A 15,684-nucleotide genomic window follows, 5' to 3' on the forward strand; every position below is an offset into this window, starting at 1 on the left:
ATGTGGCCCTATAAATCAGGAAGGCATTAATTTAATACAAGCTCATTAAGCACGTACGAAGTGCAAGACATCGTTCTGAGCAATAAACGGAACCTATCTCCTCATCTTCAGATTTTGCCTAATTGTGGTCAAACTCATCCTTTGAAGATCTCATTGCAAACCAGGTTAAAGAGATGATGGTTACTCAATTTAGCATTTCCAGTTGGTATGGAGTCCATTCTCATTGCAGTCACGTCACTGCAGAGTCTTTTTAAAGAAAACATTTTACTTGTATTTTATTTACATTTGTATTTTTATCTTATTAAAACATTTTTATGCAAAGACTTGTTAGAACATTTTTATTTTTCAAATAATCTTCCTGGATTTTTTTCCTTTTTCTAGGAGCATTCTGTTTGTGCAAGTACTTAGCCGTGTGATAAATATTTTTGATTTGTAGTAGCCTCCAGGACATAAAATATTACCAGATTGCAAGCCCAAAGTACCATAAAAGTTTTAAGAATTTGGAGATTATTTAGTAAATTACTGACAACTATATTGTTTGAAACACTTGCAAACTAAAAGTGCATATTTAAGGAGAAAGTCTGCTGATGTGGAATCTCTTAGGCTCTGACCTACAGGTTGGTATGCAACCTTATCTTCAATAGAACACCCTTTGAAATCAACAGAAATTCTGCTAATTTAAGGAGATAGGACTATGCCTCCAATAGTAATGTGTCTGCTGCAGGTACCCTACCTCTCACAGAAGGACTCCAGGCCACACAGGCTGACTACAAAGTCAGGCATCCAGGCCAAGTGAATAGGTTTATTCTTCTGCTTCTAACACGTGACTGATGAGACATATTCTTTTTTAAGGGAAACGGCAAAACTACAAATTCAAGCTTTAGACCCATGGACCTTTCAAAGTCATATTACCATAAATATCCAACCTTTATCCACATATAAGGGAGACCCTGATATGATTAACAAGCTGAAATAAAGATTAGCTCTATCTTGCACAAATATATCTGCCTTTTGACAAAGCACCTCAAAAGGTTGAATATTTTAAAAACACAGAAAGATGCTTTCTGACCTCCTAACTAAAATAGCTGCTGCTTCAACATCATTGCTGTAACACTTCACCCTTCTTTGTGTGTGACAGTACTTATAACCCTCAATTTTTATATTAAAGACTTGTTCGTTGTCTCCCCGTGCTCCCGTCCGGGAAGATAAGGTCTCTGACAACAAAGATTTTTGTCTGCATGTTAATTTCTATATCCTCAGTGCCTACCCACAATGCCTGATACAGAACAATAAGTATTTGTTGAATAAATGACCAAATACTCCTTTATCTTTTTTTTTTTTTTTTTTTTTGAGGGGGAGTCTCGCTCTGTCGCCCAGGCTGGAGTGCAGTGGCGCGATCTCGGCTCACTGCAAGCTCCGCCTCCCGGGTTTACGCCATTCTCCTGCCTCAGCCTCCTGAGTAGCTGGGACTACAGGCGCCGCCACCACGCCCGGCTAATTTTTTGTATTTTTAGTAGAGACGGGGTTTCGCTGTGTTAGCCAGGATGGTCTCGATCTCCTGACCTCGTGATCCGCCCGTCTCGGCCTCCCAAAGTGCTGGGATTACAGGTTTGAGCCACCGCGCCCGGCCTCCTTTATCTTAAAGATCAGCAGGTGTAAGCTGAAGGGCAATTATAAAATAAAGCAGATAAATAAAATAATTTAAACTGTTAAATATTTGAGCATATCATCTGAGATGGTGTGTGTAGGTTATACAGTGCCTAATAGAAAACTTCTGGATTTTGAATCACACTAGAATCTCCAATGTCCTTATAACCTGTGGGAGGCTGAGTATGGTGTTCCTTGCATCTTGATCTTTTTTAATAGAAACATTCTGATGATAAAGCATAGTGTTTTCTTCAACCTCCCCTATCAACTCTTTGATTCCAGGAGCAGGAATTCTCAGAGGTGAATTACCCTGAGACAGAGGGTCTTTGACTGATCTTTCATGCCAGGCTGCTTCAGAAACGTCATGATTATTCATTAGGAGAAGGCATAGGAGGGCAGACAGGGTCCGTGGGATGATTAGAAAATCCCCACCTTCACTAGTACTTGTCCTAAAAGTGGGATCTTATGCTCTGGGTGGAGACAGTTATAAATGCAGCTGTTCCAATCTCTTTTTGCATTCCAATGGTGAAATGGTCTCAGGTAGGACAGTGACCCTTCAGATGCTTTTGTTTATTAGTCTGTCTTAGAAGTAACCTTGCTGTACCTCCACCTAACACAAGACCCTTGCACGTTGATTAGTTTGTCTGATATAAGACTTTAAAAACACCTAAGCTTCTTTGAAGCATTGGTAAAAAATGGTCAGCCAGAATTTCATTGGCTCTGCTCAGTTTGTACTTAGAGAGTTAAGACAGTCTATGATTTTAGTTAATAAAATGACTCTATTTCAAAACACAAATTATGAGAGCAGAACAATCTACCCGGAAATATAAAATGTTTTATTATAAAACCATGGCATTATATTATTGTTTATGGTATAAAAATTAAAAGGATCTTTACAGGAGGAAAGGTATCTAATTTTATTAAAATATTTTGTTAGAAGGTAATGTTGTATTTTAAAATTTGAACTACGTGTTCATGTGATAGGAAGCAAATTATAATCAAACATCACATTTTTGAACTAACTGGACTCCAGGTAAATTATAAAACAATTTCAATGAAATGCAATTTCAGTCCTCTCAAGTACCTTAATAAACAGGTAAGATCCTCCCTGGCCAAATTCCTTTACGTAGCAAAGCTAACTCTTTTTGAAGAGAAATAAACATAAATGTTAGTCTAGCCAAGGTCAAATTATTATAAACCTCAAATTCATGAATTATGACTAAATCTGTTTTTACGATGCATTTAAAGTCCCATTATCTTTAAAGTTCTTAGGAGGAAAAAATAAATCAATAAAACAATGTTTAGTATACTTCTCTTTCAAACTTTGCCTGAGTACAAAATCCTCAATTTATACTTCCCTGCTGTGCTTAAATTACAGTTTGGGGTTTGGTACATTTTGTGGCTACTATCAACATATTTATAATATTTTCATTGTCCTGCTATATGTTAGGACATATGTATATTCCTATGTATATATTTTTCTAATATATTTCCCTTTAAATACATGAATCTAACCATTATATACCAAGACAGTTTAAATGTTTATTATATGTGCTTTCATAGAATAAACTTACCGAAACTGGGCTCTTATTTGAAAAATAGAGCAGTAACAAGTGAACGATTAAATGACCCGCCAAATCTTTTCTGTGATTGACCAATTAATTGCACGATTCAAGATTGCTGCCTGGTAACCCTAGATGCATCCTCTGTGAGATTTCTGTGCAACTTGCACATTGTGAGGGGAGGCTGAATATCTAAGCTTCCCCTCCTTGTGGATTCCTTTGAAAATATGATGCTGTATAAACCCCCAGCAAACAACCATAAATCTGGTAAACGTTCACTGTGTCTGTGAAGATGGAATGATTCTCCCCAGACAAGCTTTGGAAAATAATGTATTGATTTCTGATGGCAATTTATTGTTCTTTGCAATCAACAGTGCTTATACTGTGGCCTTAAATTATGGCCCTTCCTTTTTCACTCCTGGTCTTTGGAATGGGAAATCAGAGAGCCAGAAGGCTTCAAAGAGGTTATAGCACAAGTATAAGGAATTTAAAGTTATTTTTAGTCTTAAAATGTCTAGTCACTCTGGTCTTTTTTAGTAGAGTCACTTTAATTGACACAGCATTAACTAAATGTTAAGAACTAAACCAAAATATCTCTGGGTCCTTTCAAAATGAACTAAAAGCAGTTACAGTTCCTAAAATCCACTCTTCTTCCAATACTGGATACTAGGGTCACCCAAGTGGAGGCTTGGGTGACTTGGAGGCTTGGATGACTTGACATTATAAATGTCTCACAAAAGCATATGAATTTGATTTGAGTCTACATCCAGAGAGAGAGAGAGAAGGCACTGTATAAATTTTCTTTACTCTGAAAGGGTCTCAAACAATTGTTTCTGAAATCTCCTATGCACTAACCTGTGCACACATCCACCAAGTAGGAGCCACTGTCCTCTATTATCTCAGATCGTGCAAAAGAAGAACTCCTCTCTAGATACATTGTTTTTTCTTGCAGTTTTAGGTCGGGTTTCCTAGAAACAGAGCCTGAGTCAGGGATGCAGAGAACAGTTGATTGAGAAAAATACTGAAAGAGCAATACACGTTTTTCTCCACTGGACTTAAAGCCAGAATAACATAGGTTAAGCATTTCTGTGAGTCCATCTTGCCATTACATAGAACCTGAGCGTACAACCAACACAGAAGAGGAGAAAGACAAGAATGGCGAGAGACCTGCCCCCTGGCATTATCCAAGTCCCTGGATCAAACCACACTAAAAACCAACTCTAAATTGGGATGTTTTCATTATATAAATGAATAACTAGACCTTTTTTTCTGCTTAAGTCAATTTGAATGGGGATTCAATCGGAATTCCGGCAATCAGAAGAGTTTTAACCAGTGCAGACAGCAGACGAACTTTTTGAGACTACCAGGTTAAAAATGACTGAGGCGTCTTCGAAACTTCTGTGATCCAAGGCTCACCTCCCTCCTGCAACATTCTAGCTGTGCCCTCCAGGTGTTTTACCATACTAAGACCATATGTTCCTTTACGGATTACGTATTATTATGTTTTCCTGTTTATGCATATAAATATATTGGGAAAGAGGAAAACTTTAAAAGAAATCAAACTATGAGAATCCTGTCATCAGAAGGAAAGGCACTGGCAGAAAGTTAAATGATGGTAGTATTTGAGCAAAGAGAGCTGGTGATTTTTGTAATAAATGGTTTTCAATGTGTCATGAATTCTCAAATTCACCGCCGTCCCCACTCATCCTAATTATCCTACACATGGACCTTTCAATTGGGGCCAGACGGGAAACAATCTATGGCTTTGATAGCCGCGATTTTAAACTTTATCTTCCCTGTAAGTAAAGATGAAAGTGAACGCTTCTTAATGTGATCTTTTATATTGATAATTGTTTATAAACAAAAACAATGGTTTCAACACAAAGCTTTACCAGTCACAAAATAATCAAATTTACTAACTCTCATAGATGTACCTGATTTTTGAAAATCAGACATTAAAGCACCATATCTGTAATCTACAGTGAGTTGAGAGAGAGATAAAATTGTATATAAGTCTCATGACAATATTCAATACTCTGGTTTTAAGTCCAGTCTCTTCTCTCCTAGGTATCATAAGACAAGTCATTAGGTTACCGGAAATACGATTGTAACTACATTTTTAAAAAATAATTTCAACTTTTATCTTAGATTCAGAGGGTACATGTACAGGTTCATTACGTGAGTATATTGTGTGATGCTGAGATTTAGGATACAACTGATCCCATTACCCAGGAAGTGAGCATAGTACCCAATAGGTAGTTTTTTCCTCCTCTACTAGTCCCCAGTGTTTACTGTAGGCATTTTTATTTTTATTTTTATTTTTTTTTATTTATTTATTTTTTTTAGATAGAGTTTTGCTCTGTCACCCAGGCTGGAGTGCAGTGGCATGATTTTGGCTCACTGCAACCTCCGCCTCCTGAGTTCAAGTGATTCTCCTGCCTCAGCCTCCCATGTAGCTGGATTACAGGCACCCACCACCACACCCAGCTAGTGAGAACATGCAGTATTTGACTTTCTGTTTTGGCGTTCATTCACTTAGAGTAATGGCCTTCAGCTGTATCCATGTTGCTGCAAAGGACATGATTCTGTTCTTTTTTACAGCTGCATTATATTCCATGGTGTATTTGTACTATATTTTCTCTATTCAATCCACCATTAATGGGCACCTGAGTTGACTCCATCTCTTTTGTTATTTGAATAGTACTGCAATGAATGTATGAGTACAGGTGTCTTTTTGGTAGAATGATTTATTTTCCTTTGGGTATATACCCAATAATAGGATTGCTGGGTTGAATGGTAATTCTATTTTTAGTTATTTCAGAAATCTCCAAACTGATTTCCACAGGAGTTGAACTAATTTACATTCCAACCAACAGTATGTAAGTGTTCCCTTTTCTCTGCAGCCTTGCCAGCATCTGTTAATTTTTGACTTTGTAATTACAGCCATCCTGACTAGTGTGAGATGATATCTCATTATGATTTTGACGTGTTCTTCTATGACTGCATTTTTTTTTTAGTGTTTAAAAAAAGTTAGTCCTTCCTAATTTTTGAAAGAAACAGAATCAGAAACTATCCATCACTGAAAAACTTTCACTCTCCCCACCCTCCTTCTCACAATGGAATATTCTTTCTTTCTACCTTACATTTTAAGAATATATAGTGTCTCCATGCCATCCAACTTCTGTAGAATTTGAATGTCCAGCCTATCTTGCATCTCTCCTTCTTCTGGCCTCTGAGAGAGGAAAAACTGTTTCTCCAAGCATAGATCCAAATCCTTATCTCATTGTTAGATGCCTGAGATCTTTGTCTATTATTTTCACTTTAGTGTGGTATTGGGCAGCTAAACACACAGGCAGCAAGTACATAAGCACTTTGAGATATAACCCTACTACCTGTTACTAAGAATTTTTTATAAGATTTCTAATGGCTGCATGATTTTCTATTACAGGGAACAGCCATAAATTATCTAATCCTTTCCCTATTTTGGGGCATCATTTTTAAAAGGGCTTTCCACAATCTTGAAATGAAAGTGCTGTACTTAAATATCTGTTAATAGCACTAAGTATTTACTTGTAATATGTTCTTAGGCATGGAAATACTATACCAAACAACTAAATTTTTTAAGATGAATTTCATACTAGGGATATATTAGATTACAGCATATTACTTGATTTGAGTGGACAATATAAAATATATGGAAATAATGCCATATAAGCAAGGACTGCAGTGTGCACATCTCAAGACTACTACTTTGGGATATTGTATTATTTGGTGACAAAGAGACTGTACTATAACCCTTCAAAAGTATGATAGGTTAAATGCAATGGCAGGTTGCCTAGGTGTTTGGAGGAGTGTAATTGGCAAATGTGATACCCTCCACATCTCCCTGTCCTCTACAGTAAGAGTATCATTCTGGCAGGGAGAAGGGGTAGAGTTGAGTATCTTCTATTGAGAGCACAGTTTTAATAAGGCAAGAATCCAACCTAAGAAACATCATATTTGCTGTATTTAGGGAAGATGCAACAGAGTTATTTTATGTCTTGCCAGTTCCATTCCAAATGCAAGCAAGCAGAATGTCTTTTCTTTTTGACAGGCATATGGAAAGCTTATGAATGTAATAATGAGAACTCTGCGTGCCCATTTGGACCCTAGGGAGTTATGTAACTTCATCCTTCTTTTTTATTTCTGGTTAGAAGAACCTAGTGATGCCTTCCATTACCTCCTACACATGGCCACCTACTGCATCCTCTGAGATGTTTCCAATGACACAGAGGCTGGTGGTGTTGTGCCTAGGTTTATGGCTTAGAAAATGAGGGCAATTTTATTTGACTGTTCCCTTAGTGTTTCCGAAAATACCATCTTAAAATGTACACTTGAAATCATAGGCCATTGGTTTCAACAATATTCCCAAGCAGGACCAGCTACACAATCTGTGGACCTACTGCAAATGAAACTCTTAAGTCCATTGTTCCAAAATCATTAAGAATTTTACCACAGCATTAGGACAGTATTATACCAAGCTTGGGGTCCTTCTAAGTATGAGGCCCTGTGGGATTGTAGAAATCCCCATCTCAAAAAGACAAAGCATTTTACTACTTTCTTTCCTAAAGTCTCCCAGGAAAAAGGTCCCTCTGCAGTAAATAAATTAAAAAATAATGAACACATGGAGGTAGAGGTATCACAAAGAAAAATAACAAACTGAGAAGGGTTGGTGGAGAGACAAAGGAGGAAGATAAAGAGAAGAGGGTTAAAGGGTACAAAAACATACAGATAGAAAAAATAAATGCAATGTTTGATAGCGGAAGAGGATGACTATAGTTGACAAAAACGTATTGCACTCAGGTGGCGGGCCTCAAATACTCTGACTTCATCCCTGCCTGTGCATTTGGTATTAGTTCATTCTCACATTGCTATAAAGAACTACCTGAGACACTGATTTACAAAGAAAAGCAGTTTGACTCACAGTTCTGCATGCTGTACAGGAAGCATACCTGGGGAGGCCTCAGGAAACATACAGTCATGGCAGAAGGTAATGAAGAAGCAGACACATCTTACATGGCCAGAGAAAGAGGAAGAGAACAAAGCAGAAAGTCCTACACACTTCTAAACACCAGGTCTCATGAGAACTCACTAACTATCATGAGAACAGGAAGGGGGAAACCCACCGCCATGAACCAATCGCTTCCCACAGGGCCGCTTCTCCAACACTGGGGATTACAATTCAACGTAAGATTTCAGCAAGGACACAAATCCAAACCATATCAGTATACATGTAATAAAATTTCACATGTACCCCATAAATTTGTACAAATGGAAAAAAAAATGAGATTCTGGAGAGATTAATTCAGATTTAATATGCTACAGATGCTATCTTGAATCACATGAAATTGCCAGTATTAAAATATTTTTTATTTCTAAACACAGCAATTTTAAATGGTTCAAACTCATGGCAATTGTCATGAAATACATTTTTCTTGGGATTAATATCCTTATGAGTTGACACACCACAGGAAAAAAGGGGGGAAGAAATCATGGTAATGATTGCTACACAAGGGTTCCTTTGTGTATGTATGTTTGCTATTTGTGTAAAAACTGTGTACATGTGTGCTAAGATATAAACAATGATTCAGCTAGGGTACATTCTATGTTGCTATAACAAGGAGACCACAAAAATGCAGTGGATTAGTGAAGACAGAAGTTGATTTCTCAACCCCAAAACAGTATGGGCAGGGAGGCAGAGGTGCTACAGGCTAACGATGCAGTTCCATCCCAGCACAGTACTGTCATCATTCTCTAGGGCCAAGGGAGTTGCTCCAGCACCCACTACTATGTCTGTTACTCAGCCTATGAGTAGGGGAAGATAAAGACGAGCATGTGCCCAGTCTTCTTAATGACTCAACACAAACGAGGCACATCCTTCTGCTCACATTCCAGTGACTGGAGCTTAGTCACATGGTCATACAGAGCTGCAGGGACAGCTTAGAAATTTAGTCTCTAGCTTGGATGCTGTGGCATCCAAGAACTCAAGGCTTCTGTTATTAAAGGAAGTGGAAAATAGATACAAGCGGACAACTCACCATATATCTGCCTTAAGCAGTTTAACTTTTTTTTTTTTTTTTTTTTTTTTTTGAGATGGAGTCTCACTCTGTCACCCAGGCTGGAGTGTAGTGGAGAGATCTTCGCTCACTGCAACCTCCACTTCCTGGTTCAATTGATTCTCCTGCCTCAGCCTCCCAAGTAGCTGGGATTACAGGTACACACTACCAAACCCAGCTAATTTTTTGCAGAGATGGGGTTTCACCATAATGGCCAGACTGGTCTTGAACTCCTGAACTCAAGTGATCCACCTGCCTCGGCCTTCCAAAATGCTGGGATTACAGGCATGAGCCACCGTGCCCAGCCAAGTAGTTCAACTTTAAAAAAAAATAATTTCACATATACATCCATAACTTCTCCATATTTTGACATAGGTTAGTCCTTGAGTGTAGATCTGCTGGTTGGGGTTCCACATTTTCTTCCTTACACAAAATATAACATAACCCTAATTTCTAGTTTTAATTCCCTGAAAACGCTGTAAGATCTTAAAAACTTTTAATGTAATTTAAATTCAGACTCCTAGATTTTCATATTTTCATTGTCTTAACATTTGTCTCCCTTAAACCTAATTTGACAGCATTGTTAGCTAATTGTCGTTACCATTTTTCCCAAAGTATTCAATTTTATTTTCATAGAGATGATTCTCTTTCCACACTCATAATTTGTTTACATAATATTTAATTAAATTGTATAGTTATAATAGCAAGCAAAATACCCATTAACATACTAAAGCACAACAAAACTAACACTTGCTGAGCATAGAGCTTAACAGAAGTGTGCAGGAGAAATAGCGATTAGCTTACCAGCCAAGTGTATTTAGCATGGAGGCAGAAGGAGTCAGTATCCTTTACAGAGAGAAAGAGAAGAGTCAATTAATCCAGCAAGTTGGTTGAGTCAATTAACACAGCTGCAACTGTGTCTTCAACAATATAAGTAATTCCTCCCTTCAACCTTCAAACCAATCATTTCCTTTAACCATTGAGCTAATTATTTTAGAGCGATTATGATATGGGAAACACAAATTTGCTATTTCTTCTGTCCATCTCTCTTCTCAATTGCATCTCAGAGTATAAGCATCAGACCCACTGGAGCTTAAAGATACATAACTCACTTTTCTAACAGCATTGTCTAAAACACAAACCATCCACTTCATCGGGTACTCACCTAAAAAGACAGAGGTATCTTCCAACCCAGAAGGAAAGTGGCCAGGTTGAAATTATTGACCTATGCTACACCACTTTCCAATATGATGCCTCCCAAAGAGATTTTCATAGGTGTTTTTCTCTGCAGATTAGTTTTGCCTTGTGTATTGACCTTAGAACTTTACCTCGGATAGGATGAAAATCCACTGAAAAGGTTTTTGCATTGAAAATACGCCAGTGCTTTTCAATGGCATAATAGATAAAATACTAGATAAAACAGATAAAATACTAGATAGATGGTACTTTATATTTTAGATAAAATACTGAAATAATTTGTAAACAGCATTCAGTGTTGCTAGGCGTACTCTGACACTTCCAGAAATTTATCTGTACCCCTCAACCCACAGTCTCATCTGATCAATAAATTGCCATCTCATCTCCCCCAACCCCTACTAAAAAATAGCATGGTGCTCACATAATGCTGTTCTAAGAGGATTTATTATTACATAATTGAACAACATTGATCTTCAAATTGAATTACCAGACCCAAGGCATTTCCTTTAGGTTAACAAAGGGTGACTGATTCTTATCAAGCAACAAGCTCACTGTTACATCAGATACTCTGGGATTCCTGGTTTATCTTGAAATAAGGAAGTAGGTTTTTCAAAAATTCACTTAAAACTAACATATAACTGTTTAAGTTTTTTCTCTTTTTGATTTTATGTTAGGTAGTAATAACTTACATCAAACAAATGAGTAGTTTATTACTGCCTACTGGTGTTAGAGAATATCTGTCCTCTAAGGAATGCAATGTTATTTTTTCTAATGGATTAATGTCTTCCAAAGTCTCCGCGAAAGTATGCCTGTGTTTACCAACATAGTGTTTGTTGGTGAGCTGGAAACATGGGAAAATTCTGCTATTTTCCCTAGGATAAAGACATGTGTTTATGTAGCACTCAAACAATCATACATTTAAGATCCTACTTTGCACCCAGCTTGTCTTGGAATCCAAGGACTCTAACCCTCAGGGACTCTGCCCTCAGGGACTCTAACTCTAGGTTGGCAAAATGGACATAACTAGGCAATTTAAATACTCAACATAGAGAAGTACAAGGTGTTAGAGATGAATATTGGGGGTACCTAAATGCAGCTTATTTAGGGCAACAAATCGGTGATTCCCTTCAACTTCCTCCCTCTCAATAGCCATATAAAAATTGTGACACTCATCTTAGAAACTTGAGGCATTTTCAGATTACCTTCTAGATTATTATTGCAAATATCTTACTGAAAGATATTCATGGATTGTCTCAGAGATAAGAGCAACTAGGAATTTCTACTTTGGCCTACGGCAGAGCACAGCCAACTACTTTGGCCCACAGGCCAAATCCTGCTGCCACCTGTTTTCACATGGGCCAGCAGCTAAGAATGGTTTCTACAGTTGTGTGAGTTTCTTTTTTAATGGTGGAAAAACAATTTTTCAAACATGAAGATCACATGAAATGCACATTTTAGTGCCCCTACATAGAGTTCCATCAGAACACTACCTAACTACCATGCCCATTCATTTAATGTCTACGCTTTTGTACTGCAATGGCAGAAATAAGTAGTCGTAACAGAAACTATGAAGGGTCTCCAGGCCTAAATTATTTACTGTCTGGCCCCTTACTGACAAATTTTACCAATCCTTGGCTTAGAAAATCCATTGACTTTTGAGACGGTAGTAAAACACGAAGGCACAGGCCTTCCTAATACTCTTAGTTGCATGTTGCAAACAAACATCAATCAGCAGATTCCTCGGCACATTGTCTCTCTATTTACCGTCTTTCCTTTAGTGGTCCCCAGAAAGATATTACTCTGTGGCTGCCTACTCCTTTCTTGTTTTCATACTTAGCAAAGCCTGAGACATGGTAAGGGTACAGGGCTTTTCCGGAGGCTCTGAGATGAGTCCCTTCACTTGCTCTTGGCCATTTACCCTCAACACACCTGATTGCACAGGTGGACTCCATCCACCTGGAGCACCTGTTGGCTTCCTGAACGTAATCTGAAATCTAAATGAATGGATATGCCTCTTTCTCAGGGCAAGGACTAATATGAGGGAATGGAGAGACTGGTCTTAGGCACAAAATTTAAGGGCAGGGAGGGAACATCAAAGCTCAATAATACAGATAAATAGCATTACAATGCAATATTTTAAAAATCCCAAATTACTACAAATATATCCATGATGGAAATTATATGTGTGTGTGTATATATATATATAAAATATATTTATACAATAATATATAATTTATATATTTATATAATAATTATATATACATATTTGAGACAGGGTCTTGTTCAGTTGCCCAGCCTGGAGTGCAGTAGTACCATCAAAACTCACTGCAGTCTCAACTTCCTGGGTGATTGATCACCTCAGCTTCTTGAGTAGCTGGGACTGCAGAAACAAGCCACCATGCCTGGCTAATTTTTTTGTATTTTACTGTAGAGTCAGGGTTTCACCACATTGTCCAGGCTGGTCTCGAACTCCTGGGCTCAACTGATTCACCCACTTCAGCCTCCCAAAGTGATGGGATTACAGACCTGACCTAATATTACAATATTTTTAAAAGACAGAATCAGTATTATGGATGTTTCTTTTGCCTCACGCTCCAATATGGATTGCCGTGGTGCAGTTACAGACCTCGTTTTTCTTTAAAATTTTGTTATTTTGTTCAGTGTGGGATTTTGTGCATTAATGTTGATTTAAAAAAAAATTACTGGATTACTGAGTTTTTTGGCACCCACTTAAATTCTGTGCTGAGGTGAGAACCTCAGTCTCTGTACCCCCGTCTTGGCCCTGCTGTGGCTGATTCATGACTGACGTTCCCATAAGGACTAATAAACTTGTGTGGGGAATGAGGAAAGAGAGTAACCCTTAGCATTCGAATGATATAACAGGACTACATCAATTTAGGGAAAACTGAAGCCCATAATACTTAGCATTTTTATAATGGAAAAGTGAAATCCTCCCAGGGTTAAAAAGCCATATATTTGATGCGAATAGGAAGGCTCTAGCCTTCATTGGCTACATTATAATAGGAACCCCACGTGCCCCTCTCTCAAATTTCACTTTGTTCACTTTCACAGAGTGAAATTACTGTGCTACAAAACTATCCCAAGGGACCAACTCCCGAAACGTGCCTGCTGAGCTACTATGGAGTCACAAACGACAGAGAAAATGCTTTGCAGTATTTGTTGGAAGCCAGGCACTGCAGATTCAATGCAATTGCAGAAATTCATTACACATCCAAATCTCTAAAATGCTGAGTACAAAATTTTCTACATCAAGCCTCAGCAGTAGGAAAAGGTGAGTCTGGAACAATGTCCAGGAATGAAATGACCTCATTCGATTTAGTGAATATTGACCAAATCCCCACCACATGCTGGGAGCTAGAAATTTAAATATGAAGTCAAATAATGCTGAGCACCTACTGTGTGCTTCATTTTGCACAGGAAGAAACTGAGACACAGGGGTGTTAAATAGTCCCAAGGTCACAGCTCACATAGCTAATGAGTAGTGTGCCTGAGATCCCAACCCCAACTGTGTGATGCAGAGATATGACTCTACGCTGAGATCGCTAAGACACTGCAGAACAGTCATTTGAACTTACAGAACCTCCTAATTTCTTACTAGACAACTAGTGAGTCACTTTACCCATTTATTAGAAAAATATCTTTGCTATTAAATACAGGGTCTTTCAGCCACCATTAGAGTTGTAGAAACCTAAAATTTCAAACTGGAAGGGCCATTACTGTGTCTAGTTCAACCTCCCTCCCCAATTTTATAGTTGAAGGATCTGAGGCACCAAGAGGTTGTAGCTTGTTAGAGTCATAGACAATTATTAATCTTCTACCTGTCTGAAAAACAAGGATTCACTAGCTAAGAATTTTTTTTAAATATGTTAATTAAAAAAAGACAGACAGGATGGAGAATTCAATCATTAAGAAAGAAATTTGTTTATTACCAGGAGCTAAAACTTTGGAAGAATGATTAAGGTCTTTTGCTGAACTAAAGCAGAATTGTGCCCTAGATATTTGCATGCAGCTGTGAATGTATTTCAGGTTAACATTTACCCTCAAATCTTCCTCCAGTTTCCCTTGACAGCAAAGCAACTGAAATGTACAGCTGAATAAGTCTACTTTAAGGTTCCTTTTAAGGAGTTTATACCTTGCCAGTTAGAAGTAAATTTCCTCACCTTGTTTGCTATTACTTAGACCTTTCTGTAAATTTAGTACTTTTATACATCTTACAATAATGGGGCTATGACATTTGTAGCAAAAGAAGATTGCTTTTGCCTTTTCTCCCTTAATATTTTTTTTTCCCTCAGTAAATTCCATGTGAATAAAATCACACTCGTAAAGTCTGAGTGGGCACTAGGAAAAGCATAGGTGATTCGGTTAATAGGTCCACACAGAAGTGCACATTCATCTCAACCTACGTTAGCAACTAAGGGCAAAAACTTAGCTTTGTTACAACCTAAGTCTTTGGAAGAAGGCACATGAATGATAACTTCCATACTTTTTGCTCCAAATGAACCTTGGTCCCAAAATCAGAGGAAAAATTATTCATCCATGTAGCTTCAGAGCGAGGCATGTCAATGGGAACAGTGTCATCTTCTAGGGAGCAGGCTGGAAATCCGTGGGAGCATATTTAGGGGCACTAATAGTATTTAGAGGATGGGTCAAGGCTGCTAGGCATCTGAGATATTAGACAGTCCTGAGGTAACAAGAAGTTTTTCCACAGCCCACGTGACTTTGGATTGACTTCATTTAGCATATGGAAATGATTTATTTTTGATAATTTTAATAACAGTAAATTTTCCAGGAATGAGATTAGCATGCAAATCAAGGGATTTTTTTTTTCTTAGTTTTGTTAAGGATCCATTCATTTTGTTAGGAATTTTACCAAAAGTTTGTTTTTCATCATTTTGGAAAATATGTTAAAATGACATTATTACTTGGGATATTGCAGTGGCCTTGTATTAGCCCATTTTCACACTGCTATACAGATAGTACCTGAGACTGGGTAATTTATAAATAAAAGAGGTTTAATTGATTCACAGTTACGCATGGATGGGGAGGTCTCAAGAAACTTACAGTCAATGAGGAAGGCAAAAGAGAAGCAAGCACCTTCTCGCATGGTGGCAGGAGAAAGGGAGAGAGAGGGAGAGAGAGAGGGGGAAGGAGAGAGGGGGGGG

Source organism: Papio anubis, chromosome 16, assembly GCF_008728515.1.
Source record: "Papio anubis isolate 15944 chromosome 16, Panubis1.0, whole genome shotgun sequence".
Classification (NCBI taxonomy): domain Eukaryota; kingdom Metazoa; phylum Chordata; class Mammalia; order Primates; family Cercopithecidae; genus Papio; species Papio anubis.